The sequence below is a fragment of the Neopsephotus bourkii genome, unplaced genomic scaffold (genome assembly GCF_033783945.1).
Source record: "Neopsephotus bourkii isolate Nb327-2 ecotype Australia unplaced genomic scaffold, CSIRO-AGI_Nbou_v1 NB_894, whole genome shotgun sequence".
In the NCBI taxonomy this organism is placed as follows: domain Eukaryota; kingdom Metazoa; phylum Chordata; class Aves; order Psittaciformes; family Psittacidae; genus Neopsephotus; species Neopsephotus bourkii.
The window spans coordinates 3,289,140-3,310,173 of record NW_026901388.1 but is presented as its reverse complement, the minus strand read 5'-3'; the positions used below and the strand labels follow the sequence as shown (position 1 = coordinate 3,310,173).

At 37.3% G+C, this 21,034-nt stretch overlaps 1 protein-coding gene across 4 annotated transcripts in view; it reads left to right on the top strand.

Annotated features, from left to right (window-relative positions):
* Positions 1-21,034, top strand: part of GNAL (G protein subunit alpha L) — a 194,842-nt gene that overhangs the window by 79,184 nt on the left and 94,624 nt on the right. The window lies entirely within an intron of this gene.

Below are 21,034 nucleotides of genomic sequence, written 5' to 3'. Positions count from 1 at the left end.
AAAGGTTAAAATCATCAAGAAAACTGAGACTGAAAAGTAGCAGATATTAGAGAGAAGTAGGGAGTAGGTAACAGATGGAATTACCTTGTTGTGATAGCACTTGTTTTCATGCTGTACACTAATTATCAGCAGATACTCAAGTTGAGCTCCTCATGTTAAGAGCAGATTCTGCTGATGCCCAGCGACACCTTTCCTTCCTTATGAAACACCTGTTTGCATACAGAGGTAGCGTAAGCGTGTCTGGTTTTCATTAATTAGGCAAACCAATTTCCTAATGTTCTGATTAGTCAATGTTAAAATAGAAGGTTGTAAACATTTTATATATGAGACGAAGAATATACTTCAAAGTTATGTATTATTTCGTTCCTACTCTCTCTAAGCATTAAGTTTGCTGTTGATGGATCAGTCAATCCAGTAGTGCTTTCAGAAATAACCAGTCATTATGTTAACTACGTAGTTTCAAAAATAGAAAACTGGAACTGGGATCATGCTGCAAACAAGTATAGGGCAATTTTGGGGTGGAAAAAAAGAAAAGGAAAAATAAAAAAACAAGGCAAAGCGACAAACCCTAAGCTAAGGAATGGAGAACAAAAGAAAAAAAAAAGACAAACCAACAAACCCCAAAACCTCAAAGCTTCTCAAATTGATAATATATACTGAAACTCTAAGAGTATAAACTTCTACCATAATTTTCTTTAATTCATTTATTTTAATTCTTTAATAAATACTCTGATTTTACTGAAAACACAAGTGGGCTTAAAATTGGAGTGGTTTGTGTAAAGTACAGCTCTTCTCTGAGGCCAAGGATTTCTTGTTTAAAATACACAGGCTTTGTTTGAGGGATGCTTGCTTTAGGATGAAGGAATTCCTTAAAGTAGTAAAACACTACTCTTTTTAATAAAAGTGTAACAGCATATTTCTTCCTCCCCTTGTTCCAAATCCGCTGAACCACAGCTGTTAACAGTCTATGCCAGTGATAAGTAAATAGTTAAATTTGTGTCCCAGAAAAAGAGCTCAGGGATCTACTTAGGCCCCCAAATGTTAACGGTGGAAATACTGAGATTGGGAGCCATGTGCATAATCACAAATTATCCACAAATACAAGATGTATTCATAATAATAATAAAAGCAGGTATTAAGTTCTTGGTTTGTTTCTGAGTCTTCCTATCTCAATGTTTTTAAGAACAGATTCAGCTTTGAAATAAAAGTTTATGTTTCCTACATGTATTTGCCCTTTTTAGAAAGTATTTTTCATATCTTACAACGTAAAATAACAAATTTCAGCTGTAAAGACAATGATCTGAGAAAGTCTCACAATGCTTGTTATGACTCAAGTGCAGTGTTACATTCAATACTACATCATCATAGTAACACCAAATTAAATGTTTGCTATCTTATATTGTGAATCTGATTTCCCAGATAGTGAGGTGGTATTCACACTTTATCCAGCCTGCCTTATTTATTACCATCACAAAAACACAGAGACTTCTCCTGTGAAACTGAAAAGATATTGTCATTTTTTATTACTGCTAACTAAAACTTAAATTACTTCTTTAGTCTCCAAAATTGTTGACATTTACTCATTTACTTCGAGTTTTGTACCTCCAAATATGAATTAGTTGGAGGTTTCTTGAAAGTTAAGCCAGTATCCAGTCAACCACTGTAAATAATCTTTGATGTCACATTCTGTCTTTTTTTGGTACAATTTTAGCTGAAAACTTCATATACTTCTATTGTACTTTAGAAGGATAAAAATAATTTCACATCTAAATTTGGGTATTTGATTTGATGGCAACGGGAAGACTAATAACTTGAATTATCATTTTAAGTAGGAGTGACTGATTTTCCTCACAGAACCAAAAATGTATTAGAGTTATTTATGAGCTTTAGAATATTTTTGTTCATCAGGTATTTTTCAGTGTATACCCTAATTTTAAATTAAAGGGAGGCGGAAGCAGTAGGTTGAAGCCTGTGCTATGAATATCGTTGTACTGGCCACAGGTCTGTGAAGCACACTGATTGACTTTTGAGCTGTGGTTGCTCTGGGGGCCTGCTCTTTTGTATTCCTTCACAACTTGTGGCTGTTGCTAGGGTATCTTCCAAAAGCAATTCTGTGATGAGCAGGTGGCAGCAGTTCTTCTTCATCCCAGGCAGTAAGGTTCAGAAAACCAGCTGAAGAAATAACGTAGGTCATTAGGTTGGTGTCTGAGTAGTAGCACCCTGGCCAGAATAACAAACTGATCCTGATTCCAAGTCTTCCTCCTAGGAAGAAATGGGAAAGAAATGCTTGTGATTTTTAGCACTTAGGCTGCATTCAAATCTCCGGAGGATTTAACTGCAAATTAGTATGCTATTTATTAAGACTTCACATGCACTTAAGAATGTCTGCAAGAACTTCACTTGTTTGTTCCCTCATGTGTAAATCAAACTTAATTATAATGAAAGCAAATGTAAATACATGCAAAGGGTAGCCACGCTTTTAATGAAGACACACTGTCCAATTAGTCCGATGATGATGACATTTCAGGCTTTTACAAGTGGCAGTTTTCAGAGGAAGGCTAGTGAAATATTTAATGAATTGTCATTATTTATAAACTACATTACAACATATTTTCCATCACAGCCAGAGAAAAGATAAACATAGTGGAGTATGTTTCACAATTGTCTTCATTATCAATTAATTCTTTTAATCTCTTAAGCCAAAGGCAGCAGGTTGATATACTTCTTTCGCCATTTCTGAGAGCTTTGTAAAAGTAATTTGTTTGCTAGTCAGGGAGAATTTTTTTTTCCTTCCATGCTATGATAAAAATGTACAGATTAGGGGATAAGTCATCATGTGCATGCATATTGTACTGATGCCAGTAGAGAACTATGGAACAGAGGGTATCACCTACTCAAATAATAATAGTGTCATTATTTAGAGTTTAAAAGAAGTGAGTGTTCATCTGCACAATAGCAAAGAACTGTGTCCCCTTTCTTCAGCACATGATGAGATTCTAGCTTCGGTTTCTGAAACAGTATTGAGCACTGACAGCTTAAACATTTATTTTTTTCCATCACCTCCATAGCTTCATCCATTGCTTGTACTGTCAACAGTAGATTCTCTTAATGCCAGTGTAGTCTGCATCAACAGATGGGATACTTCGTTTGCAGAAGGTAGTAACCTGAGCTGAGGAATAGAGAGCAAGTTAAACAGTGTAAATGGAAGACCGTAGGTATATTTTGCATACAATGAAGTGAGTAAGTTGAAAGCCAAAAAAGTATTATGAACAATCCCCCCCCCCCGAGTATCTAAAAAGCTCTTTATTATAACTATAAATAGGACTCTAAAGCAGATGAATGGCAAGAGCAGTGCATATTTGGAGTTAACTGCTAAAAGTTTCCGTAAAATGTTTATGGTTTTGTTCTGCCACCTATTTAATATAATTTGCTTTTCTGTAGTTTAAGAGATTCAAGCTCTAGGAGCTTCTCTTTAAAAGAAGTCAGGAGGAGAATGTAATTTGTACAACACAGTTTCAAGTTTATATTGCCTTTTACTTTGAAACTCTTGCAATAATTTCTTGGAAGAGAGCTACCTCGGGTTGTGAGCACGCCAATTATTGCTTGAAGCATGCAGATTATGGTTTCTTGCTTTAAATCCGTAGATTAATTTTGGTTGGTTTAAAGTGCACTCTTGTAATTAATCTACTAGTATTTGTTTTAAAAACATATGCTGGATGTTTTGAAAGGGTATTTATCCTTAGGCAAGAAGAATATTGGAATTTTTGTCTGTTATGTCGATGTTAGAGATGAACTTTGCCTTTTAAATCTTCTAAAAGTAAACGTTTTCTAACACTTCTGCCAATTCATTCCATTTGAATTTTCTTATTGCTGTCAGTAGGACTTAAACATATTTTAACGCAAATAATTATCCCACTGTTTTGAACTGCAAAATGTTTTGCAAGATAAAATAGGCTAAAGATATGCAAGCCCTCTTATCTGTGTTAATTTGGTGAACGCTTTTTGATCATGTCCACCCTCACTTCCATAGGATGTTAAGTGACAGAGCTGTGCACATCATTCTTTTCTTAACATACACCCACATACTTTCTTTCATAGGAGCTAAATAATATCAAATTTAAGAACTGTCAGGTAGCAAAACAAAAAAAGCAGAGGGTGTTTAAGTGAAATAGGGGAAAGTGTATCCTCACTTCCCTCCATACTGACAACTACTTACCCCTTGCCTGCAGACCTACTGCTGACCACAAAGAGTGGCAGGATCTGGTTGTCAGTCAGCTCCAGAGTGCTTTTGATGCAGGCTATGTGTCTTGAGGAATTCCCAGCCCCAGGCAAAAAGAAAAAAAATGGAGGAGGAACATAAAGAAAAAAAACTATACAATGAATATGCGTTCCCTTCTGTTTTGTCATTGGATAGAGGAAGAGATCCACTTGCTGCTGAAACTGCATTGTTAATTGTCACATTCCCAGCAGGTAGCACAGAAGAGTGGGGCTTCATGGCAGGATCTGTAGCCTTATATGTTTGAGTGAGAATATCTTTTCTGGCAGCAGGTGTCCTTGATCTTGAGCTTCTCCTTCCTTCTCAGGATGTCAGTGTTGCCTGTTCATTTTGGAAGGAGCGGACTTCCTTATTTAGGATAAGATACTTCTAATTGAACAGTAGAGTTTGTATTTTTCCACCCCTAGAATTGCCATTTATGATCACTGTTGTTTTCTGTTGGATTTTTTGTCTAGATTTTAACAACAGCAAACATGCTAAGTAACAGCAGCGTGGGTATATAATAGACCAAAAGAGTAATTAGTCAGGGAATACATAAGTCAGAAATCACAATTAAAAATAATTGTATGGATTAAAAATCACGTCAGTAGAGGAAGATAGCTCTTGACGTTTCTGAGAGCCAGTCATTCTAACCGCAGATAATTTTCACTGTATTTTGAAGAAATAAGGGATTAAAATTCATCCTTGACTTTCAATTCTACAGAGCAGGTTTTTTTTTGCTTTTCTCACTGATGAATGAAAGCCTAGCAAGAAGTATAATGTTCCATAAATACAAAAGGCATCCTAAACAACTGTATTCCCCAGGGTCTAATCTTGCGAAGGCTCAAACATATGGATATATGTAGACCTAAATGAACTGTTAATGTACTGCTAGCACAACATTCATGCAGCTGAGCTTCCGGTTATGCAGTGATATTAATACCGAAATCAAAAATACTTAAAATTGAAAAACAAAACAGGTGAATCGTTTCTCCCTGTTATATTTGGGAGGTCTTTGAGCACTTTTATGGATTTTTTTTGGGGGTGGGAAAAGTTGTGTAGGTTAGAGATTGGCACAAAACTTGAAATAAGCAAAATCTCTTTCAGATAAGTGACAGTTCTCTGGATGCTATTAAGCTGCGAACAGTAGGTCTTTTCAATAATCACTGTGATTCATTTTCATATTGTGGGGTTTTTTTTATTAATAATATCTTTAAAAGGCTTGCTGAACAGTAGGCTGCACCAGCATAACTTTTTGTGCAGAATGAAAGGTTTCATGCACAGTCTTAGATAACCTACCTTAAATTGATTTGCACAGCTCAATAAACCGGTAGGAAAACTGTACCAACTCAGATCACAGGTTCATTTAGCACCAGATCTCATCTCTGAGCATGGCTGAGTGAAACTGGAAATACAGTTTAAGAATGGGGCAAGCACATGGTCATGTTTCCCATATTGAATGTTGCAGACTCCACCGATTTACGGCTGAGGCATTTTTTGACTGGGAATGGCATTTCTGTATTTAATAACTTTGGTGGATTCTTTTGAGGGTTTTTTTGAGGTTTTTTTTTGGGGGGGGGGGTTGGGGGGGTTGGGGGTTGAGATTTTTTTCTTTTTTTTCCCTTCAGCCTGTGTGAATTTTCAGTTATGGCAGTGAGTTCTGCAGTTGAAATATGCGTTGTATGAGGAAGTGCCACTTGGTTGGTTTTTTTCTTTCCTCCCCTCCTCCCCCAAGCCTGCTACCCACTGGTCTTCCCTGGTTTGTCCATTAGAAATATTTCTTCTTTTCTACACTGCGCTTCTCATGGGATATCATATCCCTCCAAATATTTATCTTGCCACTTAAAGATATGTTTACCTGGTTCACTCAAAGGGCTTATTCCATATCTTTGCTCATTCTTGTTGCCCTTCCATGTATCTTCTAGTTTTACTAGACCTTCTTTGAAATGAGAAACCAGAATGGCACACAGTATTTGAGGTGTAGTAACACTGCAGATAGATACAGTAGCATTCTGTTTTCATTCTCTAGTCTTTTTCTAATAATTCCTAACATTTTTTGTTTGGTTTTGGACACTGGGTTGATATCTTTATAGAATTGTACTAGATTATTTTATCATTCTCAGGGAACTTGAACACAGTTTTGGGTAAGAGGAATATGCATGAAGGTCTCTATACTGACGTTAGCAGAGCCCAAAGCGTGCTGTTAATGACAATTATCTTGATTTTCAGGTCTGGTATTTTCAGATCTGTCATACCTTTTGAGTAGCTTGTTCCAAAGCTCCATTGCATTCAATTTTTCACTCTTTCACACGTAGTGACATGTCTTCTCGTTTGCTATGCTGCCATATATCCCTTAAGGAAGGCATTTTTTAAATAATCTACCATGACTAATACTTTCTTCCATGCTGAAGGAGAACACACTTTGTGTTCTTAAAATGGAAGAGAAATTGGTTTTCAGACTGATTTGGAGAGGCAGTGTTTACAGTATCACGAAGGATATTTATGCTTTCAAATCTGCTCGTTGTTCCTTAATCATTCATTACAGATTGCCTGATTTAGCAGAAAAGACGACCATTGTTTGGAACCCTTCTCATTAGAGAAATAAAATGTTTAGAAATACCAAAATACCATCTTTTTTCCCTCGCAGTTCCTAATGCTCTATGTCACTAAGAGAAAATGTTTTGAACTTTTTTATCTCCCTGGGGAAATGCTGCAAGTAGCAGAATTTTGTTATTTTTATGTCAGTTTAGGTCTTACATGATTCAGCACTTGTGGTTTGTGGGAAAAAGAGTTGTAGATTATGATTAAAGGAGCAAAAATGGTAAGGAGTCTTTTTACTGTTATTTTTTGTATTGGCTTTTCTTCATTTTTAAACCTCTACCCCTGTTCCTCATATTTTTTCTGTCAGTTGTGTCTCATACACTTCAAAGATAATACTTCACTCTGTTTCACTTTTCAGCTATCTTAACAGTACAAAGAACTAAGAAGTTGCTATAGGATCTCAGTAGTACTAAATCTGTATATTTCAGTCTGTCAAACATGGTTGTCTTCAACAGGCCAACCAGTCATCCCCTTCTAGCAGTCTCTCAGGAATAAACAGAAAATCTCTAGGGAAGGGAATGGAAGAGGATACAGGATGCAAAAAAAACTGCTTGTAGTGCAGGAAAAAATCTTTGTTATAGTAATGGACCACAAACAATGAGTTAACTCATTCTGGGATACATTAACAAGGCTGTTGTGCAAGACAACATGAAGTAATTATGCCATTCTGTTTGGCACTGTTGAGTCTTCAGCTAGGGTATTGTGTCTAGTTTTGGAACTGAACTTAAAAAAATACACAAATGGAGACCAGAGGAGAGCATCAAGAGTAAGAAGAGATGAAGAAAACTGGGTATGTTTACTCAAAAAGAGAGTGCTCAAAGTTGAAGGGGAAAGGGAGCTGAATATGATTTTTAGTATTTCAAAAGATGTAATTACATATTCTTGCCTGTCTTTTTCAGAGGGAGGAAATGAATTTGAGGAGAGAATTCCTCTCTTCTGTGTTGTATGGCAGTCCACATGTTTGGGATATTCTACAGCAGTGAGTTTAAGGATCACAGTCTTGCAAATACACTGAGATACAAATGCCCAGCTGCAGGCATTTAAGGCTGTATTTTCAGTGACATGAATCAACTCATACTCAAATTAAAAACATCTGAAAATCTGGAAAACTTGGGAAGATGCAAGGTCCTATCAGTTGGTCTTTCACATTTGCTGCTCTGTTTGCTGAAGTCCCATGGGCTTGTTGGTTGAAAACCCCTGGGGACTTCTTTTCCAAAGCTAAAGCTTCTGTAATCATGTCTTGAATTAATCTAGAGAATTCATTAGTGATCTACCTGAATTGTCATAGCCTTGTTGTCTAAATGGACATGATTATTCCTTTTAAATATTGCACGTTCTTCCAAGGTGCTATTCGTACAATGTAGCAGACTATAATACAGAGTATGTAAAACTATCTTGTACTTCCATGTATTGATTGTTTTAAATCTAAATCCTGGCAAGATGTAGATGATTCCATTCTTCTAGAGAAGAATTTTATCCACATCTGATCGGGCCTAATGTTTTCTTTCCTAAAAGTGAAAAAAATGGCTGGGGGCCATAATGCTGTCAGCAGTATTATCTCTAAAGGCTCAAAGGAGCAAAGAGCATACCTTCAGGTATTTTTAATTAAAAGCAGCAAGCAGAAGTTTTTGTTTTCACATGTGTGCACTGACAAAAATTTGTACATTTAAATGTAAGACTTTTTCTATTTCTGCACAAGATTATAATCTATTTAAGAGCAAGAACGTCTGCTGGCTAACACTGGGATAAAAAAATGCAATTCATAGGTTGTTAGCTGTTGGCCCTCAAGCATGTGGAAATGAAAAGAAGATTTGGGGAATAAAAGTTTCTCAAGTTTGTGGCATTAGAGGGAAAGTTCTCCAGGTGAAGGATAGCAGGTGAGCTTCAAAGTGCTGGTGACAGCTCCCAGCTGTTGCAGCAAGGAAGTACATGTGTGAGTCCTGTAGCAAGTACATCACTAGGCAGTCTACAGGGGTTTTGGAGATGTGTGTTGTACATTTCCTTTCTTCAGAGGAGCTTGAGAAGAGAGTTATGGCAAAGCTGGTGATTTTGCTAGTGAGAGGTTAAAAGAACTACGGACACAGATCATAGAGAATCAGATTTTGTTAGTTTTCTTGCCTGTGATAACGGATTCTTTAGAGAGCAGAAATGATTCCCATTTCATTTTCCCATCAGAGGTAGTCCTTACTTTCCTGATGGAATGGATTTAGGGGGGAGTAATGCTGAAATGCACCTTGGAATATTGTTGACTTAAAGGATGATGACACTGAAAGACATATCTTCTTTTTTGGTTCTGTAATCATTAGGAGTGGTGCAGTTAGATGTACAGCCAAATGTCATGCTAATACGATGCCTGATCCTTGCTTACATGATAAATATGAACATACCTGAATTTTAAGGTTTTGGATCCTGGGGGAAACACAGAGATAAAAATTATGCAGTAAATCAAAGTTTTCTTTTAATTTCCTTTGTCCCTTTCCTGAATACAAACAACAACAACAACAGAAAAAAAAACCCTTGCAAATAGTATAATCAGGTGGTTATTTTCTTTTTGTAAGAATGTACAGCTTTGCGTGATTCCAGACACCACGAGGGAAATTTAAAACAGAATGTTTATTAATCAGTTTGTGAAGGGCTGCTCTATGGAATTTGAGGATGTAGTCAAGAAAAAATCTTGACTCTGACAACTTGACTACTGAGGGAATTCTAAGCATTTGCTTCTAGCAAGATTGTTCCTCTTCTCCGAGCACTCTTTGTTTGCCGTACTTACAGACTGGATGAGTTGGGTCAATGCATGCTATTTCTGGGCACGTTTTTCCGATGTTATTAAGAGTGGGGTCTTGTTGGGACCTGATGGACTTGAGGGCATTTTACTCACTGACTGACATCCTAATTCATTTACTTTTTTGAGATGTTTATGTGTATATGATACCTTTTTCTTCTCCCTACATCAATTCTTTTTCTCCCCAGTTTTTATATTTTAAGCAAGTTAATCAGTCTTTGAATCATATTGCTGCTCTGAGAATGCATTCTAACTAGTGCTTACCATGTAGTTTTATGTGCATTTATTCCAGCAGTGCTGCCAGGCTAAGCCCTCATCCTTCTCTTCCTCTAGCCCTCCCCCATCATTATCCACTCTGCTTTCCCATTTTTTTGCCTGCACTGTGCCATCAGCTGTGTCCTGGCAGAGTTGTATGACCTGACCAGATGAGGTGGAGAGAGAGGTTATTTTTAGTGTGGATTGTTTCCATGGTTTTAACTGAGGGTGGGTGACACAAAATGGGGAAGAAGAAAACAGAGATGGGAACAAGCAGCAGGACATAATGGGAAGCCATTAGATAGTGGGCTATCTTAACAAGCAGGCTTACTTCCTCCACCTCTGTATCTACAGCCACAGATTATGGTCAGAATGAAAGCCACTGGAAATCTGTGTGTTAGAAGAAACCCAGTACAGTGTGTTTTTTCACTTATTCTGATGTGAAGTCTGACATTTCTTGCAGAGGTTAGGTGGTACAAGAACAGATCTGTTTTGCTCACCATTGCCCTTTTGGATAAGTAAACACAGCTACATTCCCTGCAGTTATTCCTAAACGTAACTGAAGTTTTAAGGCTTAGTCTGATGCATTTCGAAAGCAGTCAACTCGCATGAACTCCCATATACAGAAGACTTCATAGCTGTTTGAGTCTCACATAACAAAACTCTTCTCTCTTGGCTTTTTTTGTAACTGCAGGCTACTTCCTCTCTGTTACTGTATTATCTTTCTTGAAAACATGCTAGGTACCTATGCAGAAATCCCATGAATGGTCACAGGACCAGAAAAGACATGGCAGGAGAGGATACCCATAGGTGTATATGTTTAAATTCTATTTACATGTTCCCATGGTATTGGATGAGCCAGCATAATAGTGTTCCTGTGGGTGTGAAGTGAACATGGGTCATTGTTTCAGTGCACGCCATGTCAGAGACAGTATGTAGAATTTAAGCTATTCTATAAAGTTCATGTGGCCTTTGGGGGAGATGGGACGACTTCACAAAATAGAAGTCAGCTGAGGGCTCCTGAGTATGTAGAACCGCTGTTTGGTTCAAGATTTGGAGAAGAAGTCTTAGAAGACTGTTGGGGGACAGATTTTGTTATATATTTTTATCCTGTCCTTCCCCATCTGTTGTTGGGCATCTCCTGCTGGAAAAAAGATAGTGGGATAGAAAACCCTCTTGTGTAACCCTGTAGAAGCCTTCTTAATTTAAGGTTTAAGAAGCCATTTCCAGGAGGGATTGCTTTCTGACTTATCCCAATCAGCATTACACTGGTTTGGTTTTAAATAGGTAAACTAAAATTAAAAATGGGTCATGGCTGTTGTTCAGGTCAAAGTTTTGCCTTATGTGATAGATCCCCTATCAGGCATTATTTAATTTTCTAGTTACGCCATTGCAAGTGTGAAAGAACACATTGCCTTTCTTGCCAGAATACGTGATGGTTTTCTTTCTGTAAGCTAGGTGAGGCTTCTGCAAAAAAAGAATAATCAGCTCATTTCTCATCTTATCTGATAACGAGGGAGCCTATGGATGGACAGAGGGGAAGTTGATTTCAATAAGAGCTTCAAAAAGAGCGAGGCCATTTTACACACACTCAACAGTGAAACTCCTGAAGTTTCAAGAGCTGTGAAGTGCTATAGGGGAGGCACACTTGTGTCTAACGTATACGTTTTAAAAGCCTGAGGGTCAATTCAGAGTTTAGCTAAGCTAAATTGTGTTGTTTAGGAGAGGAATCGAGAGCAAATACGATATGCTCTAATGGTTTGTCTTCATAAAGTCCAGTGAAGCTTTTCAGTTGAACTTTTTAACTCCTGCTGAAAATGTTAAAATACGACCTTTAGTATCTGTGCCCGTATTAGCTCAAGCATAAAATTATTTCATATACTTTCTCGTGGAGGAGAAAGGAGAGGAAGAAATAAAACCTTTTGCGTTTCAACCTGGATTTATGTAACCTGAAAAAGTGGAAAGAGAATATATCCATCTCACAAAAATACAGACTCCATCTTGGTTGAGTACTTGAATAGCAAGTACTGTGGAGGCAAGCTGAATGCTTTTCTGCATCTAACAGTATTCGTAATTTGTTTTAAATTGTATTACTGCCATTCTTCACCTTAGTTTGCGTGTTCGCTTCTCTACAATCTGAATGCTTGGTTATCACAAGGAAAATGTCCCAGTGATGTTTCCTGAGCATGTAAAGAGACACGGGGAAAGGAAGCTCACTTTATTTTTTATTATGTGAGGCAAAATATTGACATGAGCACATTTGTAACCAGGTTTGCTAAAAAAGAAAACCCAACCAAAAAAATAGTAATGGAAGCATCTTTAGAATAAAACTGTCCCATCTGTGTCTATAAACACAAATGATCAAAATTATAAACATACAAAACTATGTTCAAAATTCATAGAATCATAGAATAGTTAGGGCTGGAAAGGACCTTAAGATCATCAAGTTCCAACCCCTCCGCCATAGGCAGGAACACCTCACACTAAACCATATCACCCAAGGCCTTGTTCAACCTGGTCTTGAGCACTGCCAGTGATGGAGCATTCACAGCCTCCCTGGGCAACCTATTCCAGTGCCTCACCACCCTCACAGTAAAGAATTTCCCCCTTATAGCCAATCTAAACTTCCCCTGTTTAAGTTTGAATCCATTACCCCTTGTCCTATCGCTACAGTCCCTAATGAAGAGTCCATCCCCAGCATCCCTATAGGCCCCCTTCAGATACTGGAAGGCTGCTATGAGGTCTCCATGCAGCCTTCTCTTCTCCAGGCTGAACAGCCCCAACTTTCCCAGCCTGTCTTCATATGGGAGGTGCTCCAGTCCCCTGATCATCCTCATGGCCCTCCTCTGGACTTGTTCCAACAGTTCCGTGTCCTTTTTATGCTGAGGACACCAGAACTGCACACAATACTCCAAGTGGTACAAGGATATATAAATGGGAGTCAATATTGTTACTTTATTCTTCAAATTAAGTACCAAAATACAAGTTCACATTTAACTGAAAATTAAAGGTTTAATTTAAGCAGATTTTGTCATGATTTTTATTATTTTTAGATCAGAATAAGTTTCCAAGAAGGTTTGCAAAGTCGTAGATAGAAAATGTGATTTAAAGCCAGCCAACTTAGAATTAACTTCTGCGGCCAACTAGAACTTAGGACTGAATCATTAGGAACACCTTTTAAGAAATTTTTTTAAATGTGGGTATTTTTAAAGATACAGCTTTTGTGCATTGGAAAGCTTCTCTACCTTGAACTTATGACTCCTCATGTTACAACCAGAGAATATTCAAGGGATACAACACAACCATTTTGGGGTATAATAGATATATTCTTATTTACCAAGACATGTATACCTTATGTGCATGTGTAAAGTGTTGATTAGAAGAATAGTATTTAACCAATACAGCAAAAGTGTAACAACGTATGAGTATTGAACCAGGTTTTGAGATGTTATTATAGTGCTTATTGTATTTACAAAGTCATTTATTGTCTGAAAGAAGTGGCAGAAATCTCCATATCAATGCCTGTTTAACCACAAGAATTATATGGGATTATTTTTTTTTCATGGATACGTATAATAAGCACTGCATATTTGAATAATTTATCAGAGTATTTCCTTTTTTATTAGTGCTTTTCACAGTATCAGCAAGATTTTCCTTCTCTGGTTTCCCAACTCTCCATCGGTGTGCTAGATCCTTTCATCTCCTGTCTAGGGGCATTTGATGTTGGATGGTAGAGGCAAAGGGGACCCAATACCTCCCTTGGTTTCCTCTTCCCTCCCTGTCCTTGACTTGTCATTTCCTTCCCTGGTAGGACCTGGGCAGGAGACTCCCCCAAAGGTGACTTCTCAGCAGAAGGCCTTTGGGTATGGCTTGGCTGTTTCTGCTTTATGCCACCTCACATCATGAGAGGCCAAGTTATATTTTTACCTGACACAAGCTGTCTGACGTGAAAAATGAACTTTTGCCCTGCATGTATGTGATACAGTCCTGTTGACTTGTTTTCTGTCTAAAGTACATATTTCTCAGTGTGGGACATTTTTAGCTAATAAAAAACACTGAATAAATACGCTTGGATAAAAGGAAGCATGTTGATAATACAAACTATATGTCAGATGGTATGCTTAACATATGTATTTTAAAACTGACTGTACAAAGACCAAATTATTATGGGTGCTTGCAAAAACTCTTTTATATAGATTAGGTGAAAGCAAATATCTTAGAGAACACATTCAGTAAAAACCAGGAGATTATGATTAATTCTTTAAACCATTTAAATGTAGGTTTAAAGTCATATGTGCAGTCTGGGCTGCTAAGATTTTACCATCTTCTTTTTAGGTAGAGATTTAATTAAAGGTCAGTGTCACACACATTTCCACAACACGTAGTAAAACCCTGGAATGAAATGAGCCTCACTTGAACATTTGATTAGACAAGATAATGTATTTCCCTCTGGAGTAGTTTGTTATTCAAAACAAGCTCTTTAGGGAAGGAAGTTCACATCAGTTGCTAACTGTTCCTGTGGATACCAGAGAACTTTGTACAGTACACACTACAGTAAATTGCATTGCAGGTCATTTAGGAGCTAGAAGCATGGCCCATGTCTATGTAGAAGTATCAAAATGTATAAAAAAAATAATAAAGGGCTTAATAGCGGACAAACAGTGGGCAGAGATACTAGGGAAAAAATAGCATCCAAATATACAGAACCAGTCATGCTTGTAGTTAGTCTAGAAATTACGCTTGTCTAGTAGGTAAATTTTAGAAATGCCATTTTACACAGTGTGTCAGAAAGAAAACACTAAAAAAACAAAATGTTGCTATTAACTGATATCATTAAATACAATATGAAACTCAATAACTTCCTGCTGTAACTTTCCTCTAAATGAAATTGTAAACTTCAAAATTAATAGATATTCCATTCTGTAGGCAGCTCTTTTTTTTTGTTTGTTGCCCTATTTGACCCTTTTGATCTTCACTCACCATTTCTCTTGAAAATGTTAGTGTCTGGTAGAAGGTGGTGGTAGCAAGCTATGTTCATTAGGACTCAACTACATTTTAACTTCTGACTATTTCTGATTGTCTGTATGAATTGACTTTTGAGGGTAAGATGGAAATAAATGTCTTGAAACAAGCACCCTCTAAAACAAAGACTTGTTGTCATGGGATGGGAACATTCCCTCAAGTTAATAAATGTTTGCTGCCATGAAAGCAGTTTTAAAATGTTTTACAGCATAGCAGTAAGTCTGGTATATCTCTGGTGGGTAATTCAGTTTAGAAATCCAATTTAAATCCAATTTTGACTTCGTCTTGAACTGCCATGTTGTTTATGTCTTTGATTACAGAAGTTTCTGTTAAATAGCCAGCCCTAAGAGTTATGTTCTGAGGTTGCGGAAGCTGCTAACAAAGCTGAGGTTTGTATCTTAAATTTCTCATATGGTATTATTGTGGTGGTGGTCATCATAAAAGTTTCTTACATTTGGGAGAAGGGTTCTGCAGGTTTTACATATTATATATCATTATATATATTATATATATTATATTATATTAAAGAGTCACTCAATAGAGCTGTATATGAATGTTATACAAATGAGCTAACATAATTCCATATTGCCACCCTTGGTACATAGTACTAGCATTTGAGTTACGGTTTCACTTAGTTGATCCCCAATTGGAAAAAGAATCATATTTTGGCAGTCAACACTGATCTCTTGTGTGATTCCAGCAAGTAACTTAATCTTGTTTCCTCCATTCCTCCTCCTGCCTTTCTTCTTAGCCAAAGCGTTACAGGGTATATGCCTGTCATAATGCACTTTTGGATCTTCACCAGGAACTTTAAGTGATGTTCTCAGTCCTGTAAATTGTAATTTGTTCCATAAGTAAGGGAACTAATAAATTCTGGTTGCCTGTCGATGGATTGTAGATGTGCAACCTACTTCTCCAGTGACAATATGTAACCTGTTTCTCCTTCAGGCCTCCTTTTGCTTGGTTTTCCTCAGAGTAGTCTGAGTTTCATTCCAGTTGGGCAAGAGGCAGTACATGTCAGGGCAACTTATGGTGAGCAGGTCTCCAGCTAATCCAGCAAAACTAGTTGAAATCATGCTAAAACTTCCCTTCAGTAAAAAGGTGTTAAACCCACTCCTTCCTCCCACCAACAATGGTCTTATTAGACTTTGAGTCCTCTGTCTTTTTGCAGCATTTGGTTGAAATTGGCCAATATCCTGCATAGTTAGATAGCATGGTTAATTGTCAGACAGGTAATATGACAAGCATAGGTCTATTTTCCTTTGGAAACCAAGCTAAGGAGACATTGTATGTTGCAGTAGGGTTTAAATAGTTTAATAAGTTAGTCTACAACTGAAATTTAACATTTACATTTTATGCATGCGGTCACATTTTATACTTATGACTGCAGATAAAGCTTTCTCCTTAAGGAGAATGGAAGATATACTGCTCATAAAAAGTTTTAAGTAAATGAATTCTTGTAACCCAATCAGTGGGGTGATGGATGGTGCAGGATGTAAAGTGCAACATTGCCTCAGTGTGTTGCTACCTGAGCCTGTCTTGGCTAGATATACAGTGTCTTCTGAATAGTGTTCCATATAAAAGTGGATGTTGTGCCATCTTTGTTAATGTGTCTTTCTGCTCTTTTTAGCAACTCGTAAGACATTTGTTGTATTGACTAGTTATGCTTTTGTTTCGGTCCTTTCATTTTTTTATTATGGATTTTTCTACCAGCCTGCTTCAGTCAAGCATAATACACCTTGATTTCTGTCCTCCCAATTGTACACAGTGTGCAATACTGATTTTCATAAGTGTATGCAAATATAAACTTTACATGGCTAATTAGAGGGGGAATAGTTTATATAAAAATAATTTATAAATATTTTTTAGCTGGGAAGAAAATTTCCTGGAGCAAACTGTCAAAGAAGATATTTTATATCCTATGCCTTATTCAAAGTTCCTGTCTTATAACTTCAGTATCTTCAACATAAAGAGTATGATTTGCTGGAGAATAGCGTATGGTTTGGGGCTGGTGTGTAGCATCACCAGTTCCAGTGAGATTTTGAGTGACTGCCTCTCTTCGAAGGTCCCATCAGCAGTCAACAACCTTTAGAATACAGTCACTAAAGAGAAGAACAACTTTTAAAATAGAAAAATTACAGCATTCTTAACTAGTTTTATAAATTTACAAATTAACTACATTGTCATTGGGTATCCTTTTAAACATATATTAAAAACTGAAAGAATGTAAAACTTATAGCAACTTACATTACATTTCTAAGTTTGTGATTTTAACTGCATGTCATTAAGTAGTTCTTGACATGTACATCCATATAAAACATTCACTTGAAGTGTGTGCTGCTCGTTAAAAATGTTCAATGTCCCTTTTTCTTGTGATGCATAAAATGAACGTAACCATGAAAGCAGATAGCTGTTGTGGAAAGTTGTTACTACAAAATATGGAAAACATGAGATCTAACAGTATGTTAAAACAAATAACCTTCAATGGCTGTTCTAAATAATGCAGAGCTTAACGGCTAAATGGAGAAGTTATCATTTGAAAAAATTTTCAGCTGAGGTGCAGTTCATCCATTCATGCCTTTTACTTGGAAGGCTGGCTCTGCTGAAGCCACTGACAAAACTGCCAGTGACCTTAATGGCATCAAGAACCAGTCAATTTACTCCAGTGCCAAGCTCCATTTTCATCCAAGAAAAGATACACTGTCATGGTCTGTTTCATACAGTATGAATTCATCGTTGTCCTAGGCTGGCCAAAATGATTGTGCAGGCACAGAATACAGGGTTGCATAGCCATCATTTTCATTCTATGCTATTAAAAGTAGGGGAAAGTTGTTGTCGCTGGAGGGGAATTCACGGAAAGAGTTCCTGACAGTAGGAACAGTTTAAAACTTCCATCCTGCATGGAAATGACAGTTTGATATTTTTACTATATTGAATGGTCTATAAACACTTGGTTTGGTGCCTGAATTATTGCATTATTAGCTTTGGGTTTGGTTGTTGGGTTTTTTTCATTTTGTAGTATTAGATCGCTCTTTTGTCTGGGAAAGTAAATAGCCGTTTTACAAATATAAATGTAATATGATATCGCTGAGGTTCAGTGAATTACAACAGAGCTCTGCTTTTGCTTACTGCAGATAAGACACGAGCAGTATAGTGCTTTTCAGATTACTTAACACTTAATGAATTTTGAGATGAGATTATTCAGTTCATAGCTAGATAGTTTACAGGTATGCTTTCCTCAAACATGACAGCTCTTCGTTAAAAGCTGCAGGTATCATTTCAATTTTCATAGCACAGTCCTAGGGCAAACCTTATTCTAAAGACATTCAGTATAGCTACATAAGTGAAAAGCTTGACTTAAAATATGAGAATCTCAAGATAACAGCTGAGAGTGTTTATTCAGCACTGTTACTAACTTATATTTGGGGTGGTTTAGTTTTCCAAGACAGACACTGAAATTTCAACTGAACCTGAGAGATGGGAAAAGTATGCTTCTTGTGTGTCTGGGCCTTTATACTATATCAAGAGTAAGTGACAATGATTTGTAGCATTTGTCATACACGGGGGTTGTACAGGATTATTTCACAAAATGTGGAGATGTATTTACACATCCCAGCCAGTCAACAAAAAAACATTTCACTAGTCTTAGTTTAGCAGAGTAGAAAATAGATAGATTGAAAGACTGTCATCTTCCTTAATTTAATCTTACTGTAATGTACACAAAATACATTACGATAAACAGACTTTAAAATGTGCGGTTTAAAAGTCCTTGAGAAAAAAAATACAGGCAAGCAACTGGCTTAAGAAAAGTTTGTCTCTACTAACCTCTTAATGATGTTCCTTCTAGTTCATACAGTTTTTTCAGTCCACTCGTTTTCCCCTTCCTGTTATACCTGTCAGCAGGGTTGGTTGAACTGTAAAGCTGCCTAAATAGTTTGTAAGTATACCCTGCCATACTTCCTTAGTCTACATGCAAGACTGCAGGAACTCAAAACATTGTAAAATACGTAGTATCATATAGTATCTTATGGTACAAGAAAATAAATTCAATTTTATAAATTCATATAATTCTCCCATTGAAATGCTTTCCAAATAGTATTCCTTATCTTTATTTTGGAAGTCTAGTCCTGGCTTTCCAGGACTCAGTTTAGTTGCTACTGCCTCTGACTATTTTTATTCCACTTAGTAAGAAACGTGGATGTCGACAGAAGCCTTTTTCCAATCCACACGTTGTCTGGAAAATCTTACATACTACATAAAAGTTAATCTACTTACCTGAAGACCCAACTTCTTCCTGAAATATCTTGGGTCTCTTCCAGCATCAGCAAAGAAAGGTCATAGTTTGGAACTATCATATGCAGGGAGCATTGTTGAAAAAATAACTCAGTGTTTAAATTTAAACTTCATTGTTGCGTGCTTAGTTGTGGACCCGTGTATCTGTGAAGAGAACTGCATTTCTTCCTTCCTCTCTCTTTTCCTTTCCCGCCCTACCAAGGGAGGTCTGGTCCTCCTGCTACCTTTTTTCCTCTTTCCTGCTCCCCCATTAAAAATAGACCTCTTCCACTTCATTATCATTTTCCTGAGTAGCCCAGCCCTGGTGCACTCAGTCACAAGAGTCAGTTTCCATTCTTGCCAGCATCCCTGCAGATTTCTTTGTCCTAGATAGCAGTTCCCCAGTGAGACACCAGATGACTTAAGGAGATTAGACAAGGATGACCAGTTCTGTGAGAAGAAAGTGGGAGGCATCTGGGCTCTGTTTGCATGGGAATCCTTGTAGGCAGAAGCGCTCTCCTTCCACTGTTATCATCTATGGGAGAATCCAACAGAACTCTTTCAATAGTGATAACAGGTTTTGCTTGCAGCAGCAGTTTTCTTTTTTTACTTGAATTAGGATCCAGCTTAGTGGTAGTTTTTAGTAATCCAGAGTTTTTTCTCAAAGAGCTACTGTTCTTTGGTGGGTTTTCTATCCTTATTCCCTCAGGGCTGATTTTACGTTATGTCCGTGGTAAATTTTCAGTGGAGTTTGGGGAAAAGAAAACAATCTAGCAGTTACCTAAAAATACAAGGACTGCTATCAGTCAGAAAGTCATGGACTTCTGAACAGTGAGTTGGTGGTGAAGGGAATCAACGCATCTTGTGGGTATTGATCTGGTTACTCAGTTGCCCCTGTTGCCTACAGATGATGTGTTTAAAGCTTCAGCAAGATGGTAACAAGTTCAGAATTTGGGAGTATTTTAGATTACCGTGTTGTCAGCTCAGTTGTGGTATTGAGCATTAGGCTGAGTGTCTGGAAGGTCATATAGAGATGTATAGATTTTCCCTACATCATGAGTGATGTGCTTTTTCTTCTAAAACAAAAAAAAAAGGGGGGGGGGGAGATGACGACACCTACGTCTTATTTTAGAAATATCACAGTTAAGAAAGGTATCCATCTTGTTTCAAAATTCTCTGGAAACTTTCATTTTAACTCCAAATTATATACTACTTGGGTTGAGATTGGTATAGTGGGAAAACTTGGATTCAAAATAATATTCCAGCAATTAACTCTGAAGTGATTACTGATATCCTAAAATAGTAACAAATGATGATCCTTACTGAAGTATCTCAGTGTTTCCTAGAGGCAGCAGTAGAGTTTATTTCTAATTTGTATATGGGGAAACTGAGCCACCAGAGGTCACAGAGAATAGTTGACAGAGCCAGAAATAGAGCTCAGGCTTTTCCACTTTCAGCTCAATGTTCTTGTCACTGGATACCACCAGATGGTCTCCAGATTATTCAGTAAATAAGCCTCTGCATCCTCCATAAATATTCCGCCAAAGCCAACTGGCTGTGTCTCACGCTTGCTAGTTCCCAGTCTGTGCGAGTGGCTGACTTGGCAGGTAATGCTGGCCCCATTGAGCAGTCCTCTCTTCTGCAGGTTCACTAAGTTTTACCAGGCAGAACAATCTCTTCTCTACCACTTTAACAATTGTTTTTAGCGATTTTTCTCTGCATCATAGGAGCTCTTTTTTGTTAGTGTAAACTGTGTATGCTTGAGGCAAACAATCTGACTTTTTTTTTAAATAAGCTTTTCTGATAACTGCCTGCAGATGTCTGAAAGGTGTCTAAAGAAATATTTT